The sequence below is a fragment of the Dysidea avara genome, chromosome 8, assembly GCF_963678975.1.
Source record: "Dysidea avara chromosome 8, odDysAvar1.4, whole genome shotgun sequence".
In the NCBI taxonomy this organism is placed as follows: domain Eukaryota; kingdom Metazoa; phylum Porifera; class Demospongiae; order Dictyoceratida; family Dysideidae; genus Dysidea; species Dysidea avara.
In genome coordinates this window covers 3,054,694-3,068,894 of record NC_089279.1, presented here as the reverse complement: position 1 = coordinate 3,068,894, position 14,201 = coordinate 3,054,694, and the positions used below count along the sequence as shown (strand labels likewise).

At 39.4% G+C, this 14,201-nt stretch overlaps 2 long non-coding RNA genes across 6 annotated transcripts; one reads left to right on the top strand and one right to left on the bottom strand.

Annotated features, from left to right (window-relative positions):
• Positions 1–4,232: 4,232 nt before the first annotated feature.
• Positions 4,233–8,343, bottom strand: LOC136263269 (uncharacterized). Its single transcript, XR_010704524.1, has 3 exons — positions 8,110–8,343; positions 5,245–5,383; positions 4,233–4,638 (listed from the first exon to the last, which is right to left on the bottom strand). It is a non-coding gene; the product is annotated as an uncharacterized lncRNA (long non-coding RNA).
• LOC136263267 (uncharacterized) lies at positions 8,079–9,748 on the top strand. Of its 5 annotated transcripts, XR_010704521.1 has the most exons (6): positions 8,085–8,936; positions 9,056–9,120; positions 9,169–9,367; positions 9,424–9,495; positions 9,552–9,585; positions 9,634–9,748. It is a non-coding gene; the product is annotated as an uncharacterized lncRNA (long non-coding RNA). The 5 variants fall into 5 exon arrangements; XR_010704523.1 differs by having other exon boundaries at positions 8,079–8,936; positions 8,993–9,367; XR_010704520.1 differs by having other exon boundaries at positions 8,083–8,936; positions 9,056–9,367.
• The last annotated feature ends 4,453 nt before the right edge of the window (positions 9,749–14,201 follow it).

The window sequence follows — 14,201 nt, the reverse complement described above, 5'->3', positions numbered from 1 at the left end:
AAACAGCCAAGCTGTAAAAAAACAGTGCGGCCCTCAAAAAGGCTATGGTGAAAAAAGATGTGAAATCCAAGGTGGCGGCCAAGAAATGGCTGTGATGGTAGGTTAATGGTAAAAATTTTAATAACGACAATTCAAGTGAATTTAAAAAATCACCTAAATTGCCGTTATTAAAATTTTTACCATTAACCTACCATCACAGCCATTTCTTGGCCGCCACCTTGGATTTCACATCTTTTTTCACCATAGCCTTTTTGAGGGCCGCACTGTTTTTTTACAGCTTGGCTGTTTTGGATTAGATTTCATTTCTTTTTGTATTTGTATACCCCAAAGCCGGCCTATGGCCAGCTTTGGGACTTTTTTAACATGTCTTTTTTTCTTTACTACAGGGAGAAGAAAAGGTGAAGCAGATGTACTTTAAATATTTCTGATTTTATCAGTAAATGTACAAATTATATATATAATACATATATTTATCATAGAACTCTCCATGGTGGTTTCTTTGTAACTGAACACTCTACAAGGTGACTTCTTCTTGCTGCTCTCTCTACAGGGTGAATGTTTGTAGCTGAATAATCTACAAGGTAACTTCTTCTAGCAGATCTATCTACAGGGTGATTTGTTTGTAGCCGAACTATCTACAAGGTAACTTCTTTTAGCTGATCTCTCTACAGGGTGATTTGTTTGTAGCTGAATTCTGTGCAGGTGATTTGTTTGCAGCTGAGCTCTTTACAGAATGGTTTCTTTGTATCTGAACTCTCTACAAGGTAACTTCTTCTAAATGATCTTTCTACAGGGCAATTTGTTTGTGGCTGAATTTTCTACAGGGTGATTTCTTTGCAGCTGAACTCTCTACATGGTGGTTTCTTTGTAACTGAACTCTCTACAAGGTAATTTCTTCTAGCTGATCTCTCTACAGGGAGATTTGTTTGTAGCTGAACTCTCTACAGGTGATTTGTTTGCAGCTGAACTCTCTACATGATGGTTTCTTTGTAACTGAACTCTCTACAAGGTAATTTCTTCTAGCTGATCTCTCTACAGGGAGATTTGTTTGTAGCTGAACTCTCTACAGGTGATTTGTTTGCAGCTGAACTCTCTACATGATGGTTTCTTTGTAGCTGAACTCTCTACAAGGTAACTTCTTCTAGCTGATCTTTCTACAGGGTGATTTGTTTGTAGCTGAACTCTCTACAAGGAAACTTCTTCTAGCTGATCTCTCTACAGGGAGATTTGTTTGTAGCTGAACTATCTACAGGTGATTTCTTTGCAGCTGATCTCTCTACATGATGGTTCTTAGTAGCTGAACTCTCTACAAGGTGACTTCTTCTAGCTGATCTTTCTACAGGGAGATTTGTTTGTAGCTGAACTCTCTACATGATGGTTTCTTTGTAACTGAGCTCTCTACAAGGTAATTTCTTCTAGCTGATCTCTCTACAGGGAGATTTGTTTGTAGCTGAACTCTCTACAGGTGATTTGTTTGCAGCTGAACTCTCTACATGATGGTTTCTTTGTAGCTGAACTCTCCGCAAGGTAACTTCTTCTAGCTGATCTTTCTACAGGGTGATTTGTTTGTAGCTGAACTCTCTACAAGGAAACTTATTCTAGCTGATCTCTCTACAGTGAGATTTGTTTGTAGCTGAACTCTCTACAGGTGATTTGTTTGCAGCTGAACTCTCTACAAGGTGACTCCTTCTAGCTGATCTTTCTACAGGGTGATTTGTTTGCAGCTGAACTCTCTACATGATGGTTTCTTTGTAGCTTAACTCTCTACAAGGTAACTGATGTCTCTACAAGGTCACTAGTTTGTAGCTGAACTCTCTACGTGGTGGTTTCTTTGTAACTGAACTCTCTACAAGGTGACTTCTTCTAGCTGATCTTTCTACAGGTGATTTGTTTGCAGCTGAACTCTCTACACGATGGTTTCTTTGTAGCTGAACTCTCTACAAGGTAACTTCTTCTAGCTGATCTTTCTACAGGATGATTTGTTTGTAGCTGAACTCTCTACAAGGAAACTTCTTCTAGCTGATCTCTCTACAGGGAGATTTGTTTGCAGCTGAACTCTCTACATGATGGTTTCTTTGTAACTGAACTCTCTACAAGGTGACTCCTTCTAGCTGATCTTTCTACAGGGTGATTTGTTTGTAGATGAACTCTCTACAAGATAATTTCTTCTAGCTGATCTCTCTACAGGGAGATTTGTTTGTAATTGAACTCTCTACAGGTGATTTTTTTGCAGCTGATTTCTCTACATGATGGTTTCTTTGTAGCTGAACTATCTACAAGGTAACTTCTTCTATTGATCTCTCTACAGGGCGATTTGTTTGTAGTTGAACTCTCTACATGGTAGTTTCTTTGTAGCTGAACTCTACAAGGTGATTTCTTCTAGCTGAACTATCTCTTTCCATAGTTGCATGAACTCCCTACAAGGTAACTTCTTCTAGCTGATCTCTCTACAGGGTGAATTGTTTGTAGCTGATCACTCTACAGGGTGAATTGTTTGTAGCTGATCTCTATACAGGTTACCTGTTTCTAACTGATCTCTTGAATTCTCTTCAGGGTGACTGCTCTATTAGGATGACTGCTCTATTAGAGTATCTCGATCTCGCACTTGCTGCACCAAGTTGGATTTCGTGTTATAACTCCGTGGCTTTAAGTCTGATTCTTGTACACCATTGAAGAGCCTTTCTAAGATGATTGCTCTATCTATACAGCGATTTTCAAAGCATTACCCCAAGCGGATTATCTGGTAGGCGTGGCAAGTAATCGTTTTTTTATTAGCTAATCTCGATTGCGTAATTGTTACACACTGTTGGTTTTTTGTTGTATTTTCCTGGTTTTTAGCTCGATTTCTTTCAAACCACAAAAGGTTTGAGGTTCAATAGTTAACCTATTCACCCACCGATTTTCAGCTTCTTCCCATACGCGGTTTATCCTGTAGGCGTAACAACATATTGGTGTTATTTTTCGTGAATAATCGATCATAACTCTTTTCCTGTTTATCGTATCCTAGCCAATGTTGGTACAGAGATGCGCCTTTATACCCCCCTTCAGTGTGCCAAATTTCAAGGCAATCGGAGGTGGTGTTCGCGTTTTATAGCAGGTTTTGTAAGTGTGCGAAAAGAGGAAGAAAAATAAGAAGAAAAAAAACAAACTAAGAAACTAAGCCAATTTTTGAAGTCGCATATCTCGGGAACGCTTGAAGCGATTTCGCTCAAATTTGGAATGTGGAGTGCTGAAGGTGGAGGGAGTGTCCACAGTAAAAATCGTTTTGGTTCATCAAGGCAGCACAGAGCTACGGAGGTGCGAAAATTGCGTTTTCTTCCTTCCTGTCAATATACTCACGGGTGTTGCGCGCCGGCTTCTTGGGCCGCACGACACACTACCGTGTGTCTTGATTATAGTAGCTACAGCCTCCCACAATGATGTATCCATAGGGCTAAAACCACAGATTCAGAATTATAGCCCATGCGCGTTATAGCTTGAGGTCTGCACTCATTACTGTCCACTTTACCAGTCAGGTACTGGAAGGTGAACATTGGAGGCAAAATCTGTACGAGGTGCTTATCACGAGCCTGGACACATAGAGGCCAATGAACGACTGATAAGAAAAATCGGGAGTATCGATGCTTTGGAGTTATTTAGGTATTAATAGTGAAACGCCTGGGCACTTGAAAGCAGCTAGGCGACCACTGTGTCTCGGTGCTGGAAACACTTTGCACATGATGCATCAGCTAGCATGAGACCCCTCCTCGCCACAGATTATACCCCAGCACTCGTGTTTAGTGGCAAGTACCGCCGGTGCGGTTACCATTAACTGCAAGAGTGCCAGACCTGCAGTTCTGTGGCATATTATGGCACAATATACCTACATCAACTTTTTAAGCTAGCCCCACCCCCGGAATCCCGATACACCTACTGGGGATTTGACCATCTACATCCTGGGGCTTTTGATGGTGGCAGTCAAAAATCATTTTGATAAATTAATTCCCCTCAGAAACCCCCTTTTGAGGTGGGAATATAGTGGGGTTTTAGCCTCAGTACTGGGAAATTTGACACTAGACCTTGTCAAATCTGCTGTATTCTCCACCCTACCTGGAGTGGGACATGAATAGTGCATTGAAGTTTGGTAGAACTCACCATAAAAGCTGTCATATTAACAAATACTTGAATTGGAGTTATGACATCATGGGAAGTGTGGCTTCATGGACCAAGTAACTAAACTAACTTTGTAACAGTATACTACATCCTCCTTCTTCAATAAGACACTCAGAACATTGTTTGTCATGCATTAATCAATTATAAATTATTATACTTCTTTCATTCGTGTTTCCCATTTATGGTATGTACTGTCCAACTTGATGACAGCAGCTCATGGTTATAGGCTAGCTTCAATCACATGGCAAAGTTGTTAGCCCAGTTGCATACCTTTACCACGTCCAGTATGTGCATAGACAGGTGACATATATATTACGATGATAATTTCACTGTGACAGTTCATTTAGCCTGCAAACAGAAACAAACAACTCAATACATTTTTAAATGTAGTAGTTTCAATAGCCATATGTGTCCAACTCAGCAAAATCCTCGTATGTGTCCAACTCAGCAAAATCCTCGGCGTATCACAAAGCACCACTGTTGGACCTGTATAAGTGTTGTATATGTACAATTCATTAATTATCAAACCTGAAAAACACATAATGGACAAATCACATGCTGGAAGGAATGATGTGGCGGACACGGCTTTACAATACAATCATTGTTATACAATTGTTTTACTTTCAGCAGGTAGTACATATGAATAATAGTTAGCATCTTATATAGTTACTGCACCCCTGCATACCATCCCACAATTCAGCTCCATTTCACAGTTTTAACTATGCCACTAATACAAGCTTGGAGTTCCACATGCCAGACAAGTGGGCAGTTTAAATCTTGCTACACAGTCACAACATTAAAGAATACTTATAAGCATTTGATCTGATTAATGCACAGTAAAGAGGAAATTGTTCATTTTCAATATAAGTGGATATATATAATTAACATCTTGCAGAGGAGGCTGGTCATGCTACATCAAACATCTTATGGTCTCCAAAATTGTTCAAACCATTCAACTGTGATGCTAAAAATTATTGAATTTAATTATTTTAAAAGGACTCTGGGAACCATAGATTATGGTTCCCAGAACCCTACTCAACACTTGTTTGGCTTTCATAACTAATAAACAAATGCTACGAACATTATGCATACCCACTTAAAAGTGTCAAAGGACTCCATATGGACGATGATATTTTCAGTGCCCTGTTTGGTTCTGCAGGCAATGTCGTAGGGCTATGACACACGGCGAACCATGAGCTCCTCTGGTTTAGGGTAGTAAAGATCAATCACCCTATCTCATACACACTTATGCTAATCCAGTTTGGTAAATCAGCTGAGTACTTACACACACACACACAGACGCACACCCACACACCAGGAATATGGCAGGAAACACCAACAAAATAGTTATGAGAATCTTGATAGCTGAGATTTCTGAAAACTTTCATGTTTTCAAAGCTGCAAACAGTGAGCTGCGTACCCACTGATTTTTCCTGTCTAAAGATGGGACATCTTGACAGGACATGCCAACAAAAGATGGGACATCTTGATGGCTGAAAATCATGAGTACAGAGCTAAAGCTTGTACCGTTTTGCAACTGCGAACATCGTAATAACATTGATATTGATAAACAGTTACGTACCCACTGATTTTTCCTGCCTAAAGATGGGACATCTTGACAGGACTTGCCAACAAAAGATGGGACATCTTGACAGGACTTGCCAACAAAAGATGGGACATCTTAACAGGACTTGCCAACAAAAGATGGGACATCTTGATGGCTGAAAATCATGAGTACAGAGCTAAAGCTTGTACGGCTTTGAAACTGTGAACACCGTAATAACACTGATATTGATAAACAGCAACGTACCCACTGACTTTTCCTGACTAAAGATGGGACATCTTGACAGGACTTTCCAACAAAAGATGGGACATCTTGATGGCTGAAAATCATGAGTACAGAGCTATAGCTTGTACCGTTTTGCAACTGCAAACATCGTAATAACATTGATATTGATAAACAGCTACGTACCCACTGATTTTTCCTCCTTAAAGATGGGACATCTTGACAGGACTTGCCAACAAAAGATGGGACATCTTGATGGCTGAAAATCATGAGTACACAGCTAAAGCTTGTACGGTTTTGAAACTGCGAACACCGTAATAACACTGATATTGATAAACAGCTACGTACCCACTGATTTTTCCTGTCTAAAGATGGTACATCTTGACAGGACTTGCCAACAAAAGATGGGACATCTTGATGGCTGAAAATCATGAGTACAGAGCTAAAGCTTGCAGTTTATAAAACTGTGCATTGTAATAACATAAAATGAGATATCTTGAAAGCTAAAAACCATGAGTACAACATTACCAGAAATTTAGTACATTTTTTGGTCGTGTGCATTAGTGTAGACAACCTGTGTAAAATATTCATATAATACAATCACTTTTGAATGCGATGTTTTTAAAGCTATGCATATGTTGGAATAAATGTCTAATGATTGAAACCAACACATTCCAAAGGGTTTGAAGCCATGTAGTCCCTAACCACAATATTATCTTGCACTAACCTCAAAATTTGCTTCCACTTAGTACACTTCAAAGCCATACTGTGTGTGTCTGTGTCTGCATGGTTTAATCATGGCACATTTATACCTCATAAATTAGAGTGTTAACCACATCAAAGGGATACTCGAAATAACTGTTTGAGTGCTTTAACTTTCTCAGTTAAGGAACATTGTGTGAGATATAAACTGTTTGTTTCTTATTTTTTTTCAATTTCTGTTGTAATTTACAAGTACATGTTCCTTTATAGCCTGCAGCTCGTCTATACAAAACCATTCATCCGGAAGCCACAAGTCACCGACTAAACTGATGATTGTTTCTAATGTGCATGCATGTGTGCATGTTATTGCATTTTTAAATTAATTGAGTTGATTGACTATAATGTAGTCTGTATCACAACGCGTACGCCATAAGTGTCTTGTCCTGGAGGAAGCTGGTCTATCACATCATACTTCAGTCGTTTTGCTTTGTTGTTATCGCTAGCATAACTAGTCGAGCAATTTTTGGTCCAAATTTACACCAGATTTAACCTTAGATGGGTAAATTCTCAAAAAATCTTCTGTGGGGGCATGCCCCCAGACCCCCCTAGACGAGAGCATGCTCTAGGTTTTGCACTGTGTACGTGCATATATGCTCAAAACTCCTTACTTTAAAACAGCACCCATCATAATCTGCTGATTTTATTACAAGCATTTTCTAGTTCGATGTACGTGATTTTAATATACCCTGAAAAGTAGACTATCTCATTTGGCGCCAGTTTCAGCTAGCTACTACTTTCGTAGTTTACTTGCTGGAGAAAACAGAACACCTATAATTAGTTGGATTGAGCTTTCTAAGTAAGGTCAGTGCTGGATTTGCCTATTAATGACGAATGATGTAGGCAATACGTCATAGACTGAAGCAGTTTCTAATTTGTTGGAGCACCGCTGGACATTTATGGACGGCCTGGAACCACAAGTAGATGGCTGTATTTAGCGAAGGTTTTAGCCTACGCGTTAATAATAAGGTGAAAATGATTGGTTACATACAGATTCAACCGACTTCGTAGGGTGAGTGAGTTTATTGTATGTTAAACCCATACATTTGGGCCTACCGAACCATAGTCTGTATTGCCACATGTAGACGGACTTCAATCCTACCAAATGGGTCATTTAGCCTCTATTATACATATTTCATTACCTTCACTACAGAGCGGACATTGTACACCGCTATTTGAGATGTATTGCCAATCCAACACTGTATGTCAATTTAATTTTTAATCAGTAGGCCCATGACCTCAAATTTCTGGTATTGAAGTTAATTTGTATATTGACAGCGATTATCAAACATAGAACGTCTTTGAAGTGGCCTATTTTCTTCATTGCTTTACAGATACGTACATGGAAATACGATGTGGGTTAGGTTTACACCTCTTGAGTTCACCAAAGACTTAAGTACAGGTCGGCTCACCATTTTTTTTGTTCTAGTGAGGGTACGGAGAGTATACTATCTAACAGGATATCTCGTCGGATGTGTCAGTCACTCTGAGGATAGCTACATGTTAGCCGCTAGCTCAGTACGTCGGTAACGAAGAGACGGTTGTTTCTTCCGTTTATCGTCCAATACTTGAACACAATACAGTAGCAGAATGATAGGTACCACACGAGGTCTAAAGATTGTTCTTTTAACTGGTGGAGGCGTGCGCACAACAAACCATCTTTAATCATCAAAATCACGTGCGGTTTCTTTTTGACGGAAGTGATTGGATACTGACGCTAAACAGTCTAACGCAGCCGGATTGTTGAAGAAAACTAGGGTTAAACATGGCGCAACATTGGCGCTACTCAATACCAATGATTGCGACGATACTTTCATGGAATTTGGGGGGTTTTCGGGTGCTTGGCAGCTGAGACGTAATGGCGCTTGACTGAGCAGATCTAGATGTGAAGGATATCATCGTGTCAAACACCTCAGATTGTTTTCGCCAATCGATACGATGAAATACGTATTGTTTTTAATAACTGTTTTATGTATTATAAGACATTCCGGGTTGAGAGAACTACCGTCCTAGTCTGCTTTCTTCTGTTAGAACACTAAGCTGTGTGATGGTAGATAAGTATAGTTGTGTAAGCCATGGCTGTTTTGTAGTGTAGTCGCAGTTTATTTGGACCAAAGTTCACGTGTGCCCTTAGTGGATGATTTCAACCCAATATATCTGCTATGTTGCTGGGATGCAATTGTACCATGGGCTGTTTGGCTGTCGTAAGGATTTTAGTTACCTACTATTCAAATTCATGGTAAGACTTGTTTTAGTGTAGCTTGATATAATTTAATGTGTTTCTCTGTGTACCAGTTGTCTAGCCAGCTTTCCAACAGTAGTTCAGTGCTATCAAATTATTTTGCCTTTATCTTTTAGGATTTCCTACAAGATATTTTACAGCATTAGCATCTCAATGGAATTTCCTTGCCACTACTTGCAACGTAAGCTGTCAAGTACTCAATAACTGAAACACCAGAGACTGTTAACAGAATCCTATGGCATTAAGCCAGTCTTTGGAAGCCTGCAAGCTGATCATAGCAGTATGATGACCCCTCTGGCACGTGATGGCAGACATCAACCACAAAACAAACTCTTTACCTTACCCAGAAACTTCTAATGGATATTCCACTTTCTGCTAACGTCAAAGTCAACTTGTAAACAGTGGTAGCTGATGGACACAGGACTATGGTACGTGCTGATAATGTGTAACTATTTTCTTTCCATTATGTATAGGCTTTTTCCAGGTGTTGTCGTGTTTGCAACAAAGAACTATTCACACAAGTAGTGTTCACATCTGGTACTTTGGCATGTGCTAGGTTAGTGTATAGTAATGTGCAGCTTGTGATACACTGTAATGTATGTTTTTCTTCAGGTTGAACTTGCTTTGCTTCGAACAGTTATTCAAGGTACATGTGTAGTGTGTAGCTGCATCATCTTACTTTTGTTATTGACAGAACTGGAATGTTGGAATGCATGGAGCTAAGAATGTTGTGTAAAAGAATGAACAAGACATTTTTATTGTGGAATTTTATGCATTTTGAATTATGCTCTCACGTGACAAAAACTGAACTCATTATCGGACACAGCGGCCCGCGCGTAGGATCCTGCGTGACCCTTTGGCGGACACCGGATAGGTGCTTACGGAGAACTAGGCGGTTTATTGATGGCACCGTACGGATTTCTTCGCGGGTGAGACGCGTACGTCCGCGTACAAGTGGTCCCAAACGCAGAGCTGCCAAGTGGACCACCTGAAAATGCTGGAGACACTACCTGGTTAACTAAGAAGCCACCTAACCACGCAGCCACTTCAACACAGAACCCACATTCATGAGGGTTCTAAACAATGCCCAATTAATTTGGGCATGCACACACACACACAGCATTTTAAAAAAGTGTATGTATTTGATGATAGCTACAACTATCTAACCTATACTGCTGTTTGTGCAGCTTATTCCACTACTCTATCGACACTACAGTATACAAATTGTGCGGTACCATGACAAGTGACGCCACAACCAGGAATCGTCCATCATGATTATCACTTTTCAGTCAACTTCTGTCGTGTACTCCACTTCTCGGCTCTGCCAATACATTACAGGGGGTCTACAATTTCCTAACACAAGCGACAAGGACTGTCTGGGCGGACGAGTAAAATTTAACACGAGCTTCAATCGCTGTGTACTGGTTCAATGCGAAGACAGATTCACCACCTTGGTTTGTTGACTTGCTTGCTGCCGCATTACACGATACACATTCACAGTAACACCTTTAACTTCCCTCTCTTCTACGTATTTTAAACTCTATAATCACGTGCCGGTGTGCTTTATTACAAGTGTTGGTGATCATTATTTAAAATATCTACAAAATGACAAGTGTGACACAATATTAGCAAATTCATTTACACAAAATAGCTCGAAAATGAATACTATTTTAATACTTGGATGGCTTAATAGTTTGTATACACACGTATGGCTTGAGAAAGTGACGATTCTCAACACACAATTAATGCGTGGGTAGTTATAATATTTAATTGTGGGTTTTAGTTTATTCTGAAGGAAGTTTAGGGAAATACTGGAGGTTTGAGGCAGCACGCGTGTGAGCTGGAGAATTGGTTGAAATGCGTGTGTCACACGCCCAATGCGTGTGACTTGGCAGGTCTGTAAACGGGGTACTAACAGTAGTCCACGTACGCCTACGTGGATAACCGTATCTCAACCGCCTGCTCCCACTATGCGGTGTCTAATTCCCTGGGTACGTTGTCCGCAATCAAGGTGCGTTATTCCTGTGCCCGGACAGTATACTACACAACTGCTGAAACAATTCAGCCCTGAGCTTTCCCCTGCCCTCACAATTATTTTTCAAGCCTCTTTGCAGTAATGTCAAGTGCCAAAAGATTGGAAAACAGCAAACATTGTCCCTGTTCATAAAAATGGCAACCGTAGCACTCCTAGTAATTACCAACCTATATTACTAACCAGCATCTGCTGTAAGCTACTTGAACACATCATTTATACACATATTTTCTCTCACCTTAACTCTCATCAAATACTATGTGATAACCAACACGGTTTTAGACAGAGGAGATCATGCGAAACTCAATTACTCCTCACCATTGACGACTTGGCAAAAAAATCTGGACAATAACCTGCAAACTGATGTAATTTTTTTAGACTTTGCCAAGGCTTTTGACAAAGTAGATCATTTCTGTTTACTTCAAAAACTTGATCATTATGGCATACGTGGTAATCTTCTGTCCTGGCTAGAAAACTTTCTAACTCAAAGAACTCAACGTGTTACCATAGAAGGACATTACAGCTCTACAACCAATGTCACCTCAGGAGTACCTCAAGGCTCTGTCCTAGCTCCTCAATGTCCTCTATTGTTCCTGTGTTTTATAAATGATCTACAGAGGGCATTAAAAGCAGAATAAAACTTTACGCTGATGATGTACTCCTGTACTCAACAATCACAACACTAGATGATTGTCACCAGTTTATACACAGTGATTTTGCCGAATCTGTCTAGTTAGACTCTCATTTAACTCTTGGTATGCGTATCTACAGACCCTTAGAATTAAAACACCTCTCTAAAGAGGTATCAACATAGGATTCTTTCCATGATGGCAGTACTATCAGCAGCATACCATGCTATGCATTTATTTTACTGTGCAGTTTCTCCAATGTAAAAATAAACGAACTTCTTGTAAAGCTCTCACACTGCATATTCCAAAAGAAAATCGTAAATACTCTGCGCCACACTCAGTCTCAATTGAATTATTAATAAGCCATAATATTATAGCCAAACTATGAACCAAACTATGTAGCCACAAAAATTAATGTTGAAAAGTCTTTCACTCAAGTACATACAGTGTTGTATGTATATGTGTACAGCTAGCTAAATACAATGCAGTTAGCAAGACTTCATACCATTATTGAATTCTTATGTATGTACAAGACCATATTGAAAGTTATTTCATCCTGAAAGCACTTTACTAGTTTATTCTAATATCCACCTACAGCTGAATAGACTGTGGTGTTAGTTTAGCATTTGTTTTTCTAAGCATATACATAGGTTCCCGCACCTACATGACACGACAAAAGTACAAGGTTGAGATAGTGGTCAAAATTTCAATGGAGCTTTCTTATTCTAAGAAAACATTTCTTTTGTGGCTAGCTTCAAAATATAAACGAACTTCCTTCAGGTGTCTCCTTTACAAGCAAACCACAAAATATACTCCTTCAAGTGTTTCCATTAAACAAAGTTTTACACAATAACAATAATAATTATAAGTATACTCCTTATTATGTACTGAACTGCTTAACTGCTTATCAACAAAGCACTTTGATAGCTGCAAGACAAGTGAGTTATGAAGCTTTTAAAATATCCTGTACATGTGAGATGATTCAGGTGCACAAAAATGTTTAGCTACAACATGAAAACAAGTTCAAAACCATTGGTAGTAACACATGTTCACCACTTTGATATTCACACGAACTGACTACATTGTAGTACAATGCCTATAAGGTGAACATGTGTTCACTCCCAATGGTTTTATACCATGCAGTACAAGCATATTTCATGTTGTTAACACATTCGCATGCCTGAATTGTCTATAGACAGGTTCCCTTTTTGGAGTGTGTCCCCTGCGTAACGTATACTTCTGTTTATTTTAGAAAGCTTCATAACTCACTTGTTCTTGCATATCCATATCAAAGTGCCTTTTGATAAAAAGTTCCAAAATTTAAAGAGTTTCACAGTGTTGCTGTGTGGGCAGTTGGCCCATGTAACAAGAGTTATTAACAATAAATGAGGGCTCAGATGAACATGAACAGATTATATAGTTGTGCTATTAATTTGTTGACAGGGTGGTTTTCAGACAGTGCAAGATGCAACTTAAATGCCTGCATTGCATGGTTTCCTAGCAACACTATACAATTGGTAAAACAAAGTAATGTAATTACCCATGTCACTTGTGCCATGGCTAAAAGAGACATCAGTCTGGAGAACCATCCATTTGGTTTATTTACTAGCAATAACAAAGACAAAATTATAGCAAAACTTATATGACCAAATTTTGGAAAACTGTCGATATACGCACAATAGTACTTTTGTAATAAAACGCATTTAAAAACTATGGGTAAAAAACGCAAGCTCCAGAAAAAAAAAATTACGCAAGTATTTATCGCCTCAGTTGTGGGTGAACTAAGCATCCAATCGATACATCCGGGGCATCGTCGTGTTCGCCTATTCATAGGGAGTACAAAAATCTTTGTTTCATCTTCATGCACGAAAGGATGTCAAAGTTACAGACGTTTATGTACGTTGCGGTAACGAAAGAATTTACCGACGATCGTTTTTCAGTGAATTTGCCTTCCTTCTCGAACACAGAAGCATGCCTGTGGAAAAAAACTATACCTTAGTTAGGGTCCGCAATCCGAAAAATCAACTTCTACAAATCAATCCCCCTATCATTGTGGGATGTTCATTGTAGTATCCCATTGCTTGATCTACCATGAAACCGGAGACACGATTGTTGTCTTCACAGAAATAGCTATCATTTTCAGTATCTCACAAGATGCAAGATTTATTTTTAAAATTTCTTGCTCAACACAAAGGACCGGATGAAACTTGCTACTTAGCCAAATCGTATCCAGAGTTGTTGTAGTTGAAAACTACGCACAGAAATAAGTAAATGGTTTGCTGGGTGCCCGGCACAGGGTTGCTTTCTTTGAAAAAACAGACAAAGAAATACGAAGTTTCGAATTCAAACTGCCCTACCACCCAGGGCAAGAGAAGCCAACTCTTCCTCATAGTGTTTCGATACGGTTGGGTGTATAGTCTGTCTATGCTGTTAGTTTGGAAAAGATCTGAGACTTCTCACCATCTGGGTGACGAGTGTCAAATTTTTTTGCAGCATCAAAGAATTGTGTTGCGAATTCTACCCATTTCCAGCGCTTCTGCAGCCACAACAATCATCAATTATAGACTAAAACTATGGCAAAAGATGTCCCTGAACGTTTTG